The following is a 16,313-nucleotide window of genomic DNA, read 5'->3' as shown; positions in this document are numbered from 1 at the left end:
TGCATTTGGGTACTGCACTGTGTACAGTTCCAGAAACTCCTTCACTTTCACCTGTAGATATGGCAGACAGCTCTTTGGGATTTTCTCAGCCAAAATGATGTCAGTGATGTGCCTGTATGCCAAGTATACCTCCCAGTGAGAATTGCCTTCAGGAACATCTTGGGCATATATCTGGGGAAGCACACGAAACAAGCACCATTTCTGGCTTGCTGATCCCCTCAGGGAGGCTTTGCCATTAAGAAATGCAACCTTAACGGCAGGAGGGGTGGCCTTCTTATCATGAAATCCATACTCAAAGGATGATATCCTTTCAAGGTCCTGCTTATGGATCACTCGGTCATCAAATAAGCCCCCCAAAACATGGCGAAGGACACACTCGATACCCCCTTCGAGTATGTCATGCATGGCACCAGGAGGGAGTTGCTCTGTGATGTCAAATTGTTCTAGAGCTTGTAATGGTGAAGGACCTGTGATGCCGTACAAGGGCCCATTCACAGTTGGGTGAAGTGCGAATGCTTCCATATGGCTCTTATGGGCTGCACTTGCCCTCTCGACACAATATCCAATCTATGCAGCATTCGCAGTTGTTTGTGTGATGCTAAGCAGTAGCGGCAGACTCTGCCTCTGCTAAAGCAGCACTGGAGGCCTGCCAAGCGGTGCATCGAGATCTCCAATGAAAGCCACAATTGCAACATGAAAGTGCAGATTTGCAGCATACACTCCATTTTGTTGTATTAAATTTAAGTCTTGCAAAAGCGGCTGCAGCACCTTTTCCATGCCATGTCGTAACACAACACGGTATTCCACAACCAGAAGCAGGTGAATCGAGCTGAGTTTTGAGCGGTGTCGAGGATGCAGGTTTAAAACAGAGAAGTAGACGGCTAGAATCTTGTGCCGTCCAGCTGCTCCACTGAGTGGATTCACAAGCTCCAATTCATCTGTGTACAATAGCAGAAATATCGTTTGTTGTTACTGCTGTCCCGAGTGAGGTGGTCATACCTGCTGAATGCATCACCATCGGTGAAGTCGCAGAGCACATATTGAGGCTTCGCACTACGCTGTGAAACGCACTCCAACAAGTCTTCAGATTTAAGTAAGTTCGCAAGCAGTTTAGCGATGGGAATGTAGCATTCGATGTCATTGAGACTGCCGGTTTGCAGTGGCACTTGATTAACCTCGGTGTAATTAAAGTGCTCCGATATATACTTTTTTCTCATGTGTGTGCTTTCCAAGTCGGAAAATATGTTGCTCACTATATCAGTAGCATTCAGCTGACGTGGCAGGTTTTCCACTATGCATGGTGCCACACTTCCTTCCATGAGGAGCTTCACTGTTCTTTGTATTAGCCCATCAATGACATCGTTAATTAGAGACTTCAGAATGGAAAAAAATTCATCAGTGGTGCTGAATGGCAGTTTCAGCTTTTCTTTTACTTTGACATAGAACATGGCCGATTGTTTCTTGATATTGGTCACGAAGCAAATGTTCGAGGCAGAATCTTGACTATGTGCTTCCGACAAGGTTGGGGCAGCAGGAATAGAAACATCTTCAGTTTCTTCATTGGAGCCACAGTCAGCTGCACGTTCGTTGACTATAAGGCCAGCAGCATTTCTGTGCACTCGATACACGTGCTTCTTGTAGGCGAAGTAACGCCGAAATGATCCCGCACAACCGTCTATTCCACACAACAAGTGAAAATCTGGCTCGATGCTGTGGACTCTCATGTGGTTTACAACCCGCTTGATGGAAGTTCCCCAAAATGTGCACATTGGGCACTGCGTGATTGGCATTGCCTTTTTTTTGCTCAACTTGGAACACGTTGTGAATTGCACATAGTTGACACTGGAGTCAGCATCAATAAAGCTCTTCAGGTACAGCTCGCTGCACACATTTTGAGAAGCAGAGCAGTTGATGTCTCAGGGTGAAGACGGGGACACACATCCACAGAGGTACCAGCACGAAACTGCGAACGACACACAGGCATACAAAAGAAATCGTGAAACTGATATTCACGCACTCTCGACGTACAGCAAGTCGGTATGTTTGTCTGCTGTTATCGCGATGTCAGTTTCATGTCGCCGTGATCGATGATCGTCGAGTGTATTCGGGTCAGCAAGCTGACGATCGTCGACCGGAGATGGGCGGTGACAGCAACAATTAAGGCGGCAGTGACAGCTAATTTTCTGGCAAAAGCGAATCACTCATGACAGTCAGCTGATCGCGTACGGCTGTTTCGGCTGCAGTTTCGGATTGCTACCGTCAATGAAGTGTCTCATGTGCACTTGCTGCACACGTATTCAGCAGCAAAGCGATTGACGTCTCACGCTGAAGACAGGGACAGCACACACAGCCACAGAGGTACCAGCACGAAACTGCGAACGACACAAAGGCACACAAAAATCGTGAAACTGATATTCACGCACTCTCGACGTACAGCAGGTAGGTATGTTTGTCTGCTGTTATCGCGATGTCACTTTCATGTCGCCGTGATCGATGATCGTCGTGCCAGCAAGCTGACAATCGTCAACCGGAGATGGGCGGTGACAGCAACAATTAAGGCGGCAGTGACAGCTAATTTGCTGGCAAACGCGAGTCACTCATGACAGTCAGCTGATCGAGTATGGCTGTTTCGGCTGCAGTTTCGGATTTCTACCGGTGCCGTAGCTTTGTGTGTGAGATAACGCATCGCAGCAAAAAAAAGAACATTCGGAGTTGTAATGGAATAGTTGAAAATGCGTAGTTTGTTTTTAAAATGGTTTTCATTGATATACATATCGCGTAACTTGTTTGAGCCGCTTGCGCGCAATGCGAAGATATGCCGTGGCGTACTTTTCTCTCATATTGTCTATAGTTCCGTTTTCGTGAGTTAATTTAGAATTCGCGTCGTACGCATTCCGGCTCTTCTGTTATTTTCGTTTGTTTTTTGACGCTGTGAAATGCTCAGATGCGTTGCATTTTTCGGCAAATTCTGCCGTCATATACATATTCCAGAAGCTCACACCCTGGAAACTCTAAAGAGCGCGTTTCTTCTGAAGTTCCCAGAAGCGAAAACAACGGAGAATCTTCTTTTCCAGGTGAGATATCCTCCATTGCATTTCAGAAAGAGATTGCTGGCAATCCCTTATTCACTTTTTTTAACCATATTGCATGGGTGTATCGCTTAAATGATATCACGGAACATTTGTCCTCTCGTAGCGACGGTGCAGCTGCTGAGCTTTTAACATAATAGATAATATTTCAAGGTGTATTGCACTCTACCCAAGACAAAACACACACACACACAGTACGTGTGTGACGTATTTTTGTTTTTTATATAATCATGAAATACCAATTACCCTGTGTATTTCAATTTGACATGCCTTCATGAGCACTGTGGAAGAACTCACTTTCCCCCTTTTTTATTGCTTCGATCAGCACTTCAGCCATTAGCTCTTTAATATATGAGGTTACTTCCTCTTCAGGGCTGACCGAACGCGATAATGTTACTTCAGTTGTGTTTATAGCTAGCTCATGTTATTTGTATTGCGAGTTTTAATCAGCCCACATTAAAAAAAGTCAGCATGTACTTTCTAGCCCCAATTATTGCTCTGCTTATGTTTAAATGCACGTTACAGGACCCCAGATGGTATAAATTAATCTGGAGATTAATCCACCTCAACACATAACCATAATATATTTATCTAGATTTTAATACATAAAGCCCCTGAATTTATTTTAAATATTCTTTCCTTCCAACTTTCACCACGTTACTTTGATACGTAGGCTTTCATGTCCGCAACTTTCATGCAATGATTGTCTGGCAGTGTACGCTTACTTTCTTAGTCATTTATGTGCAGGTGTATGACACTGTACTTCGCGAATTCCTGGACTGGGAAGAAAGCACAACTTTAGAAGCAGGCCCAAAGATCAGAGCAGTGCAGCTGGAAGAACCACCAATGCAGCATCCACCTGTGACAGCTGAAGCAGTGTAAGAAATACTTAATTCTATGAGATTAATGGGAACTAACAGACAGCAATGCCAAGGAAAGTATCGGGGGTGTTATTTGTAGTAATTAGAATATAAATGCGAAGAAAGTGAAGTGGACGAAAAGATAACTTGCCGCCGGCAGGGACCGAACCTGCGACCTTCGAATAACGCGTCCGATGCTCTGCCACTGAGATACGGCGGCGTAATCTCCCCGTCCACTTTATAGGGTATATATGTGAATTGAAACTTAGGAGTGTCAGTCAGCGCCAGTCGCAGCCATGGCGGCGAGTGTGGAACACTCTTTTTTGTGCCTTTTTGGCGTCACGTAGCACGTGATCTATTTACGAGCAGGCAGCTGACCGATAATCCCTCGCATACTACCTGAAGGCGTCAGGTCTGCCAGAACGAGACCCTCGCTATGAATGAAGGAAAGAAGATTACTTTTAAGGGCTCGTTTTTCTTTGTTAGACACAATATTAATGGGAACTAACAGACAGCAATGCCAAGGAAAGTATAGGGGGTGTTATTTGTAGTAATTAGAATATAAATGTGAAGAAAGTAAAGTGGACGAAAAGATAACTTGCCGCCGGCAGGGACCGAACCTGCGACCTTCGAATAACGCGCAGGTTCGGTTCTTGAATTCAAGATCAGTGCAACTCTGAGTTAGAGATAACTCCCTCTATTAATAATCTTAAAATGATTTTCCCTTTACTTATTTTCGAGCAGACAGGTTGCTTTCATAGGTCACCTTAATACTTCCAGGCCTGAAGTTGCAACAGTGGAAAAAGAATCTACACCAGATCCCAAGAAATATGTTCTTCCCACGCCCCCCAAGGATATCCTGTATAACGTTTCAAAGGTGACGAAAAGGTCGGAAGTCACACCAACCTTCCGTCGTCGCATTATCGAGTGGCTCAGTTTTGACCTTTTCCGTTACACAATGTGAGTATGTTGTTGTTTATCATTGTGCTCTGTGACAATATGCCCTTGGTGTTTGTAGTAGTGCTTTTAGGTATGCGCAAATGTTACATTGGCTGCAACAGTGACTTTTCTCTCCTCCTCTGTAAGTTTCCTACCCTCTTCCCCAGTGCACCTTAGCCTACTGGGCTCAGCCCTGGTTAACGTTCCTGCCTTTCTTTTGTCCTTCTCTCCATTCCTAATCATTTCATGAGAGTTCAACAGAGTGTCAATATGTAACAAGTATTTGTATGAAAAGACAACAGCAAATGTTGCATAATTCTTATTCCTGTGGGCTTGTAATAAAAAAGATTTTCAGCAAAATATGTAGTCAAGAAGCAAAAAGTACAGTGAGTCACTAGATAGCATGTCTGAATAATGGCCCTGCTTCAAATTTTCTACAGAACAGTGAAATGAGAGCGTTCACAGCCACCACAAGGACATTGTTCATGGCGAGGCCATTATTATACAAGAGGTGCATCCACAATGTGGCAGAAAGAAATATTAAGAGAAGTTTGAGAAATAGTTTAATGCCTCAACAAAACATCTTAAAATAGCACAACTGAAGCTTGTCTGCATGTATGTATGAGCATGCAACATGTGCAGTCATGTCAGGTGTAACGTGTTAGAAGCATTGATGTCACAGCCACGTCTAAGCCATAGATGGTACTGGGGATTAATATACCTGTGAGCTTGCTGCCGAACGTTACCTGAGGTGTGGTGACAGCAACAACAGTGAAGATTATATGGGCACAATAGCATTTCCCCTTTTTATAAAGCAATCAAGGGTGTGGTGAAACGCACGAACAGAAAAATTAGACCAAAGTCGCCATAAGCTGGATTGCATCTGATCAAGATTGTGATATGGAAGCTTAGCTCTGACATGAATATATATATGGTACTGTGGCAAACATGGGTAACACGTTATTTCCATCACTTGTTCCTTTTGGTTCCCTGTAGAGGTATCTAGGAAAGCTCTATGAGGAAGCTGCTCGGCAGCTTGTTTCTCATCATGTTGTGTTGAAAGACTCACTCGGGTCCGGATATGTAAGTTTCAGATTCCCAATATTTATGTTTACTTATCAGCTGTTTACAGAAACTTTACTGTTGTGGCAATGCAGAAGTGGTGACAAAAGATTCAAAGTATACATGCACCGAGGATCATGATATTTAGTCTGCATTTCTTAAGGTACCATAGCTCACAATTCTTTATTAAATAACGAAAGCGCAATTATCACACCTTTTTCAAAGGTATACAACATTTTTACTTCATGATAAGTACCTAATATTGTGTATGAAGCATTAGGTTATGACTAAGTTAGTGGGTCTGTCAAAGTAACTGTTGCCTGCAGTTTCTGCAAAGCTTCTGTTTTTAATCAGAGCCTAGGCCTGCAAACTTTACTTGAAACATATTGGGATAATTTACTGTGCGTTAACAGAAAGTCAAGAAAATAAACCTAGGTTTAAGAAATATTTGTAACACTTATGTTAATTTTCTTGACTTTTAAAATAAACTAAGTGATCCGTCTTTTGATATCCTGTTTGTCAACATGCAGGATTCATGGCACCATGCCTTGAAATTCAAGTGCAAGTTCGAAAGCAAAAATTTTTGAATGATGGGCAGGTGGCAGAAATGCGACAGAAATGCAGCAAGCACGGTCCTCAATCATCATCTTCGGCAACGTCAACAAAACGCCTATGCAGCGAAGTCAGTACATTCTGGATTTTAAGTGCGGAGCGCTTTGGGGTGCTGGGCTGTCGTAGGCTGTGATCCTATGCTGTCGTCGTCGCTTGGCGCAACGCAGGCAAAACCAATACATAGCATAGCCATCTGAGCGCGCGCTCGTGCCAAAGAGAAGTTTTCTTCCTCTTGTTTTTCGAGCACCTTGATGAAGATATTAATGCAGGCAAAACGACATATTCTATAGCCAACTGTAGCATATTGAGCCAAATAAGCGTAACATTGCCCATGTAGTCATAGCCACCTTTCCTGCCCTAATTGCACCATACTGATGTCATCCTCTGTGGCGTATGCATCAGGAATAGGTACTATTATCATAATTTCACATGTACAGGTGTTCTGCATAATGTGAAAACAGTCATTCAAGGGCTGTGCAAGTAAGTGCTTCTTCATTCAGTGCTCTGTACCTGGTCCAACTCCCATAGAGCTACAGCACAGCAAATGTTAAAAGAAAAGCAAAGGTGCGGTATGCACAAGAAATCAAAAACTTTTTTGTAAAAAAATATGGCGTATTCAAACAGCTGCCGTACCAGACATACAGTTTGCACTTACTATAGTATTTATTTAATCTCTGCTACCATATGCAACTTGAGCAGTAAATATATTTGTAACATAAAAGTAAAGTATAGTTCATTTACTTGCTTGCAGCCTGCTTTCACTGGATGGATTTTGAAATTTTAAACGTTGATATAGTGCTGCACCGTACGATCACGTCAAGAGACAGCTGTGAAGTTACCAGTAAAAGTGTTTGTCGGAGACACATTTGTAACTTAACAGTCATACAATGCCTTGCTTTGTTACAGAAACACCTGAAAAGTATTGCATCAACTGAAGATGAGCAGAGTGTGAAGATGCACACAAAATCCATGGAGCAGGAACTGAAATGTGCGACATCATCTCTGGAGAAACTCATCGATTCAATGACCCGGACATTTCATGCTCGGCGGCGTTGGGTCAAAGAAGCGAGCCCATCGATGTTTGAATTGCTGCAGCAGTATCCGGCGCTTGAAAAACCTGAGCTGGCAAGTTTCAGATGCTGTGTGTATCTCGCAGTACCAGTATTATTATACTGTCCTGCATCTGTTATTTCAGACCTTTCATGAGTTCAAACTGCTTGGTGGCAAGCCACCAATGGAAACCCTTGTGGATGCAGCACAGAAGCATATTGACAAGATCTTAAACATGATGAAGAAGAAAATGGAGCCAAGAACTTCACAGCTCCTTGAAATGGCTGAAGGCACAAGTGGGGACGACAATAATTGTACGAACACAAGGGCCTTTCCTGAACAAAAATAATATTTCACTTGTTATACAATGTTTTTTATATTGCAGTGCTGACAACTCTTGCGTTTCTCACGGCTCTTCCTTGCACCGTGAAAAAAAAATCATCGGCATTCCTCAAAGACACAGTAAGCCGTTGTCAAAGCTCATAGGATCATTTCCACAGTGCTCTTGGTTGTAATAGCATAACATGACTGGGTCTGATTAACATTGTTTTAGGAGCCCTACGCCTCCCAGAAGGGCAGCAGCCGCCACATAGGGAATATGAATAGTACTGGTACTGCAGCTTTTTTCCCCTTTCATGGATCTTTAAGGGTGAAAGAGCATCTTTGCACCTCCTGCAGACATAACAAACATCAAGTATTCATTCTAAAAAGACAGGGCGTGCAAACACGGACGCACCAAAGAAGTCAGGACACCACAAACACCAACTAACAACTGAAGAGAGGCACAACGGCTATAAAGAAAGAAGGCACGAAAACTTATCCGTGCATGCCCATGCAACAGGCGAACCTATCAATTCGGCACGCATGGTGGTCTACATGGAAGATAACTGTTAAGGCAGTTGTTTTCATATTTATGCAAGTTAATCGACGGTTGGCTCACGCATGCGCTACCACTGTTCTCGATATGCCATAAATGAAGTTCAATAAGGTTGAGAGCTGGGCTAGTTGGTGACTGATTATTATGCCTATGAGGTTAGGTAGCGCACTTTCGGCGGGGACAAAAGAAACAGAAAGGACACGACACTCGCTACGCGTAGCGAGTGTCGTGTCCTTTCTGTTTCTTTTGTCCCCGTCGAAAGTGCGCTACCTAACCTTATAGGCATAATGATCGATATGCCATGCTTCAATCATCAGGCGCGTTTCTTCATTTCTATGCCGGTACAACACTGCGCATTCATCGAATTTTGGCGTGCACTTACAATATCGACAATGTACAGATAGATTAGAAGGTGAGCCTCCTGTTAGCGATCTCTTATGTTCCAACAATCTCTGGTTAATGCATCGGCCCATCTGTCCTACGTAGAAGCGGCTGCAGCTGAAAGGGACCTTATACACCACACTCCTACGGCAATCAGTGAATTTGATGGTGTGTTTTATGAAACAAATATCGGTCCGCTTCTTGTCTTTTACTCGCTCATTCTTCCTCTGCACAGCAGCACAAATCTTACCTAGTTTATTGGCAGCCGTGAAAACGAGATTAACGCCGTATCTAGTTCCTACTTTCTTTAGCCTGTGAGACACGCAATGAATGTACGATATACCTATGACACGTTTCTTCCTATCGCTTTCTGCAACCATGCTCGGACTTAACACAATAGACTTGTTTAAACGTTCAGCGACCGTGGCCACTGCATCACGAGGATACCCTACATCTAAAAGACGCATAACCTGTGCGTTAAAGCTAGCACTCATTTTGTGCTTACACGACTTGGTGAGGGCTGACTTGAGGCAAGACATGGCAACGCCGTTTTTTACAACCTTCGAGTGCTTCGACGAAAAACTTAACAGCGGTTTCGAAGATCTAGGAGAATACTGCTAGCACACGTGGTTCTTCTGGAACGTTAAGGAAATGTCTAGAAATTGTATTCCATTATTCTGAGGCACCTCTTTAGTAAAGCTCAGCCCTCCTCCATTTAATTCAAGGTTTTCGCTCACGGATGTTACCATCTTTTCAAAGTCCCCACCACTACAAAAAAATGAAGTAATCGTCCACATAACGAAAAACCTTAATAACCGAATTACCTAAGGCGCCTTCCAAAAGATTGTCAATCTTGCTAAGGTATAAATCACTAAGAAGCGGAGCAACCTTAGAACCAATACATATCCCTGATTTTTGAACTAAACGCCTTCTTTCCAACCTACCAGCGTCGACTTTAAATACATGGAAAGGATTTCCAGAAATGCCTCGGTAGAAACACCACATTTATCGGTGAAAACCGTCTGGTGCCCTTGTTCGTTAATACATTCATTAACACATTTTAACAAGTCCTCATGCAGCAAAGAATAATACAGGTCTTCAATATCCATACTAAAAGCTTTACACCAGCCGGGGTTGTCCTCTGAGAGGAACTGAACTAGCGCCTGAGAATTACGCATATGAAAAACTCAAATAGGTTAAGCAGTTCTGCAAATAACTAGGTACAGCGACTTGCCAGGTGCCTTGCTCTGAAACGATTGCTCGAAACGGAATCTCGTTCGTATGTGTTTTGGCTGAAAAAAACGATTCTAAAGTAAGTGATTTAGCCTTCTTGATATTACAAGCTATTCTCTCAAGATTATGTCCTAACAAAAGGTCGACAGCACGTTGCCAAACTACCGATGGCTTAAGTTTTACCGTCCTGAAAATTTTTTTCTATGGCTGTTAATTCTTCCTTATCTGAAATTACTGGCCTGAGTTTCTTCTCGACACAGTAATCAACCAAAGGCCGGATAGGATCAGAACACTTGAGATGCATATTAGAACCCTTGATGCTAGCAACGCAGTCTGAAATGCAGTGGGAACGCTCTTCTTCAAGAACAAGTCTAGTGATTGTACGCGGCAAACTTAAAACGTCTATTGGTTTCAGGTTCGGCTTAAAACAGTATTTAGAACCTAAGGCTAGGGTTTTGCAGTGACTATCATCTAAGGCAGCTCCTCCAATCACCTCCCCCCCCCCCCCCCTGTCCTTTATTTTTAGAATGAATACTTACCAACTAGCTCAGCTCTCTGTTATTCTAAACATCAAGTGTGTCGCGCTATTTCACAATACTGCTTTATTACCTTGGTTATCGTATAGTTCTAAAGGAAATTTCTTACTTTTTCTTGTATTGTGCTTGTAACTTTGAACCTGCCCATCACTAGAACACAAAGCTCTGCCACATTAGAAAATAATTACTATGTTGTACTGTCCAGCTGGCAAAAACAAAATAGCACACATAAAAAGGAGCAAGCAAATGAGACAGTTGTCCCATCCTGTTTCTCTATCCTTAGCCACATTGGAATAAAACTAAATGGCACTGGTTTGTGGTCAGACTAACAGGTTACTTTTGCAGCCTGAAATATGGGTGAGAAAATTCTTCTGAGTAACCTCCCTGCCTTCCTCTTCTCTTTATCTTTCTCTCTCTTCCCATCTCCAGTTTCATTGTAGTACTGGTACAAGAATAACACCTGAGGTACCTTAGAACAATAAAACATGAGACATTTTGAAGCATGACATGAGAGATCAACCTGCAAGGTATGAAGTAACAGAATGTAATTACTTGCGACGTTGTTCTAGCGTCAACTTGGGGTGTAGTACGGCATATAGCAACTAAGTGATTTTTATTGGTTAATGAAGTGTAATGCACAGAAAGGACCCAATGCATACTGAGCCAAATAAGCGTAACATTGCACATGTAGTCATAGCCACCTTTCCTGAAATAATTGCACCATAATGATCTCACCCTCTGTGGAGTATACGTCTCGGATAGGTACTGTAGAGGAATGATTTTCTGGCTACACTAAACTGATTAACTGTCTATTACTAAGTATACATGGCTGAGTTGTGCGAGGCCCCACGAGCGCGTCTTGTCCCTGGGAAGCGTCTGGTGTTCTCCCGTGACCCCGGGTGTAACTCGAGATGATGTTTATATTGACCGCGCCCTCCGCCAGCACACCAGGGTCGCTCGTGGTTGACAGACGTTGGCGGTGAAACCGAAACCGAAATTGTTCCTCCAGTACTATTATAATTTCATGTGTGCAGGTGTTTTGCATAATGTGGGAACAGTCAAAGTGAGAGCTGGGCGAGTTGGTATGAATTCATGTTGAAACTTTTTTAGCGCGCACAAACGACGGATGACACAGAAAGAAGAAGAAAGAAGAAGGCGCTCGCTTTGTACCTTCTTTCTGTGTCCTCCGTCTTTTGTGCGCGCTAAAAAAGCTTCAACATGGGAACAGACATTGAAGGGCTGTGCAAGTAAGCGCTTGAAGCTTGGCAGAAAATGGCATAATTGAGAAGGAAGGAGTATAATAATTGTGAATGTAAAGGGGAAGTTGGGATGTTGCAAAATATTCACGCATTACTTCTGCTGTCATAAAATTTTACTAACCAGACTTCTCATATCAAGGGTCTACTGCATAGTTTCTCAATGTGGGAGCCGCCAAACCTAGGAATTCTGCAGGCCCAAGGGCGGTTTCAGCGGAGGGCTCAGGAGGCAGCAGCCCTCCTAAAATTGGTGCCTGCCCCCTCCCCTCCCCTTTGCCTCCTTAAGAGCAAGCATATTCAAAACACATCGCACAAGTTTCACTCTGCCCTGCCCCCCTGAAGGAACCCACTTGTCGTGGGTGCCCCCCCCCCCCCGCCCTAATAAAAAAATCATGGCACCGCCCCTGCACAGGCCTCTCCTCGGGGTTTCGCAAGCTGCGAATCAATTTTCCCTGGTTCCGCACCCGTCAAATCACTCACTAATGGTTCGCCTAGTCACTTGGCGAACCCGAGGTGCAATCTATCTAAGGAACTTCCATTGCTCATGCCCGGCTGTCAATAAGCACATCTTAGTGCATAACAAACGTGCGAGCTGTGTAATAAATTTATTTTTCATATAGAACATCGATTTGTTATTGCAAGGAAAGTGTCTTAGTTGCATGTCAGTGAATAAATTTTTTATATACCCTTGCTTTTGAATTTATTGCACGTGAATGTGGTGTGAACCGAATGAAAAATGATTGCATACGAGCGGAGGAGGGGGGGGGGGGAGGCTCCTTGGCACTTAATGGAGTTAGACGGGGTGCCCCGGGACCAACAAGCTTGAGAACCCCTGGTCTACTGTATAGGTAGTATTTCCTAGATCTATTGCACATTTGGAAGCTAGAAATTATTATGAAACAGCAATTAAGGTGTACATTTTAAAGTGTTTAAGGGAGTTCATGCTGTTGTTTCTATGTGTAATGAAACTTTAAAATTTATGGGTCAATGAGGCCAGGGCATTGAGGTTTCACACACTAGTCATGTACTGTGTGCTAAGATTACGAAAAACAAGTGTGAATATTCACGATGAGCTATGCGAATTGGTGAATAAATGATTAGCATTCAATTAACTTGGATTAACTTGGATAATTGGTGATTAAATGATTAGCATTCAATGAACTTGCCTTTCACTAAATAGTTTCTTGTTCGGAAGATTTTCTTGTATGCAGAGATGTTTGTACTGTGTTAGAAATTAATATTAAACTTTTTCAGGCACCGTGGTACTGCCCGCATCCCTGTGCCATCTGGGACAATACGGAATTCTTGGCACCATGCATGGTGCTTACGAAAAACCAACTTCTCAAGGCAGATAACGCAGTCCAAGCGATCCTTCTGTGCTTCTGCCTGCATTGGGTCCTTGACATCTGCTACGAGCCAGACTCCAAGGGGTTTTACTCCATCCTTGAGAAGGTGCTTGGGCTGGACAGCACAAAGCTATCTGCTACAGCCATCCATGTGCTTTCTTCGTTGAAGGACTGATTTGTAGTTGAAGGACTGATTTGTATAATAGGATCATTTATCGTGATCAATGTTATGTGAACTAGTGGTGGTGAAATGTTTTTTCTCACTAAACTTACATTTGAAAACAGGTTTTATTATAAAAGGCAGGTTTTATGTGCCAGGATCGTTGGGTTCATTGCTGAATAAAGTGTTTGTTCTAGTCTCTGTTTTGCTTGCATTTAATGGCGCTTTGCAGCATTCATCTTTATGCACTGATTGACCAGCTGAAGCGGGCCCGAGCCCCTCCTTGAAAAAATGGAGAGGGGGCCGCCCCCCCCCCCCCCCCCCGGACGCTTCCTGACTTTATGCCCTGCATGGGAGGGTCTGTGCCACCCTCACCGGCTTTTCACACTAGGTGTGGATTAATGGCAAATACAATGCTGTGGTTGCTTTTGGGTGTCACTGCGTTACAATTATAGGTATATAAGGACCGAAAAATTTCTTGATTTTACAAATTTCCCTACTTAACGAATAATAATGACAACTAATATGGTGTCTAACAAAGAAAATCGAGCCGTTAAATTAGCACTTTATTACTTAATGAAATAATTCCACCATGGTCATCACTTCTAAATCAAGTTCCAGGTGTAATTTAAATTAAGCAATTTAATTTTAATAACTCTTCATTCTTACATGTAAGCAGCACATGTGATTCATTCAAACACAAAGATAAGCCAGTATCAATCTTTCAAATTGGCTACTGTTCTACAAGCAACCACCTCTCCCACCACCTTTCCCAATACATAAAGAAAAACAATTTCGGTACAGGACTACATGTTCTTCCACTACTTAAAACAAAGGAGAATCGTCTTACTAGCTGCCTTCTTTTGCTTTGTGAAAAATCTGTAATGTCCTCTCTGTCTTGTACAATAATTTTACAGCCCAATGGTTTTTCTCAGTGAAAGCTCAGTAGCACAGTGAAAGCAGCGGAACACTCCAGTAAGTTGTTATTGCCATGTCAAGGTATGGCTTTGGCAGTATGTCTATTTCTCCTTACAGGTGTGCCCTTCGTTTCAACAATTTTAACACGATCTTGCGATTACTTTCGCAACTATCTCAATTAGCAATCACGAAGCTCTGTCGAAGTTGCACAGTAGTCTTCCATCGCGCTGGGTAATGTGTCCGCTTTTCAGGCACCTTCTGCGCTCCGCAAGTGGTTCGACGGATGATCGGCACAGCTGGCGGATAATTTCACATCGCTTTTTACGCCTAGTCAGCGCTCTGAATCCATCTGACAACACCCGGCGTAGCCAGTCGCGTGCGATTATATGCAGCTTGGATTCAAGCGAATTATGTATGAGTGATGAATTTTCGCGCACGATAACGACCTGATTCATTGCGGCCAAATAACACCGCTGAACGGACGCATAGATGCTTTTAGTGCAACGCTTTACTGTGTACTCATTTCGTTATTTCTGCGCATATTTCAAAATACGCACCTTAATTCGGTCCGCTACATGGTTTATCCGCAATCAATGCGCTCACACAGCGGTCGCGTGAACATTAGTGGAACAGCTCTGTAATTACACCGTTCAGTAGAAATCACTTTTAGATTAGAAGATATGTGCCTCTTGGCAACAACTGTTAGATATCATATCGACGTATCTTTCGTACGATCATTAAACGAAAAGAAGTCACGAAAAAAATGCACACACCGGCACCACTATGCCGGTCTGCATTGCTGCCTATATAAACTTATACGCTTCGCTTTCGGATTGTGTGGGATTGTGTGTATCCGCGACTGTGTTCATATGTGTACTGTGTATATCTATGTACTGAGTGTGTTGATCATGTATGAATCATGTACAGTGCATTGTATAAAGTGTCAGGACTGTGTTCGAAATAAACGTTGTGTCTTAGATGCATTAAATGGTGCATACCCTAAATATGTAGACATCCGCCTTACATCGTATACTAAACAGTAGAACACTTCTATAAACTTCAATTTTTGCACCATATTTTTAGTAACTTTATTTTTCGCTAGATGGCGCGAGTTACCATCTACTTCATGGCTATGGCGCTGTTATAGGTCTACATTTATACTGTGAAACATTTATGTACTTTTTCAGTAACGTTGCTTTTCCCTAGATGGCGCGATCTACTTTCTACTTCATGGCTGTGGTGCTGTCACAGGTCCACTTGGTATACATAATGTAGTGCATCCATTTGTATGAAGTATGCTGTTGCACCGATGAATTTCTGCTGCACTCAAGAAGCGGAGCGTACACAATTAGAGGAAATTGTGCCTCTGAAGAAAACGATGATGCCCTGTGCGATCGTGTATATGTGAAGTGCAGATTTGTGAAGGATATTCAGCCGTACGAAGGTGAGCTGAAACACGAAAGTCGGACTGTTGTTCTCGAAAGCGCGTTGTCAACAAATGTTAACGTCAGCGCCGATTGCCCCCGTAAACGCGCGGATAACGCCGCTACACCGAGTGATGCTTCGAGAAATAAAGACAGCGTGACATTTAGTTGTTGTGTGACAATTATTTTGCAGTATTTCGGCTACTTCAGCTGTGACTGCCGTACAAGTGGGCGAACGAAACGCGCGATCTTACGTTGTTGTTTGTCTGCTTGATTTTATTGTCATCTCGTTCGATATTAAGCTCAGCGGGACCGTTTTTTGTGATTACCAGTGCCGCATACTCTTTATCAGTCGAGAATCGATGCACTCGCTAGGACTAAATCTATTGCTCGCTTCACTGGCTTGGTGTCAGCCATCTTGATTTTGACGGGGGAGGAACTGTTTCTTCATTGAAAAGGAGGAACGGTTTCTCCATTTAAGGACGAACATTGGGGACATCGCCGTTCCTCCCTTAAAGGACAGAGGGTCACTCCATTTTTTTTAAGAGTGTACTATAGGCCGATTTCTCC

General features: G+C 43.1%; 1 long non-coding RNA gene across 1 annotated transcript; it reads left to right on the top strand.

Annotated features, from left to right (window-relative positions):
• Nucleotides 1-8,047: 8,047 nt before the first annotated feature.
• Nucleotides 8,048-13,203, top strand: LOC119385601 (uncharacterized). The gene is made up of 3 exons (XR_007415355.1): nt 8,048-8,074; nt 11,069-11,166; nt 13,150-13,203. It is a non-coding gene; the product is annotated as an uncharacterized LOC119385601 (long non-coding RNA).
• Nucleotides 13,204-16,313: the final 3,110 nt, after the last annotated feature.

The sequence above is a fragment of the Rhipicephalus sanguineus genome, chromosome 3 (assembly GCF_013339695.2).
Source record: "Rhipicephalus sanguineus isolate Rsan-2018 chromosome 3, BIME_Rsan_1.4, whole genome shotgun sequence".
In the NCBI taxonomy this organism is placed as follows: Eukaryota; Metazoa; Arthropoda; class Arachnida; order Ixodida; family Ixodidae; genus Rhipicephalus; species Rhipicephalus sanguineus.
Note: the sequence above shows the minus strand (reverse complement) of the source record. Positions and strands in the feature narration are given on the sequence as shown.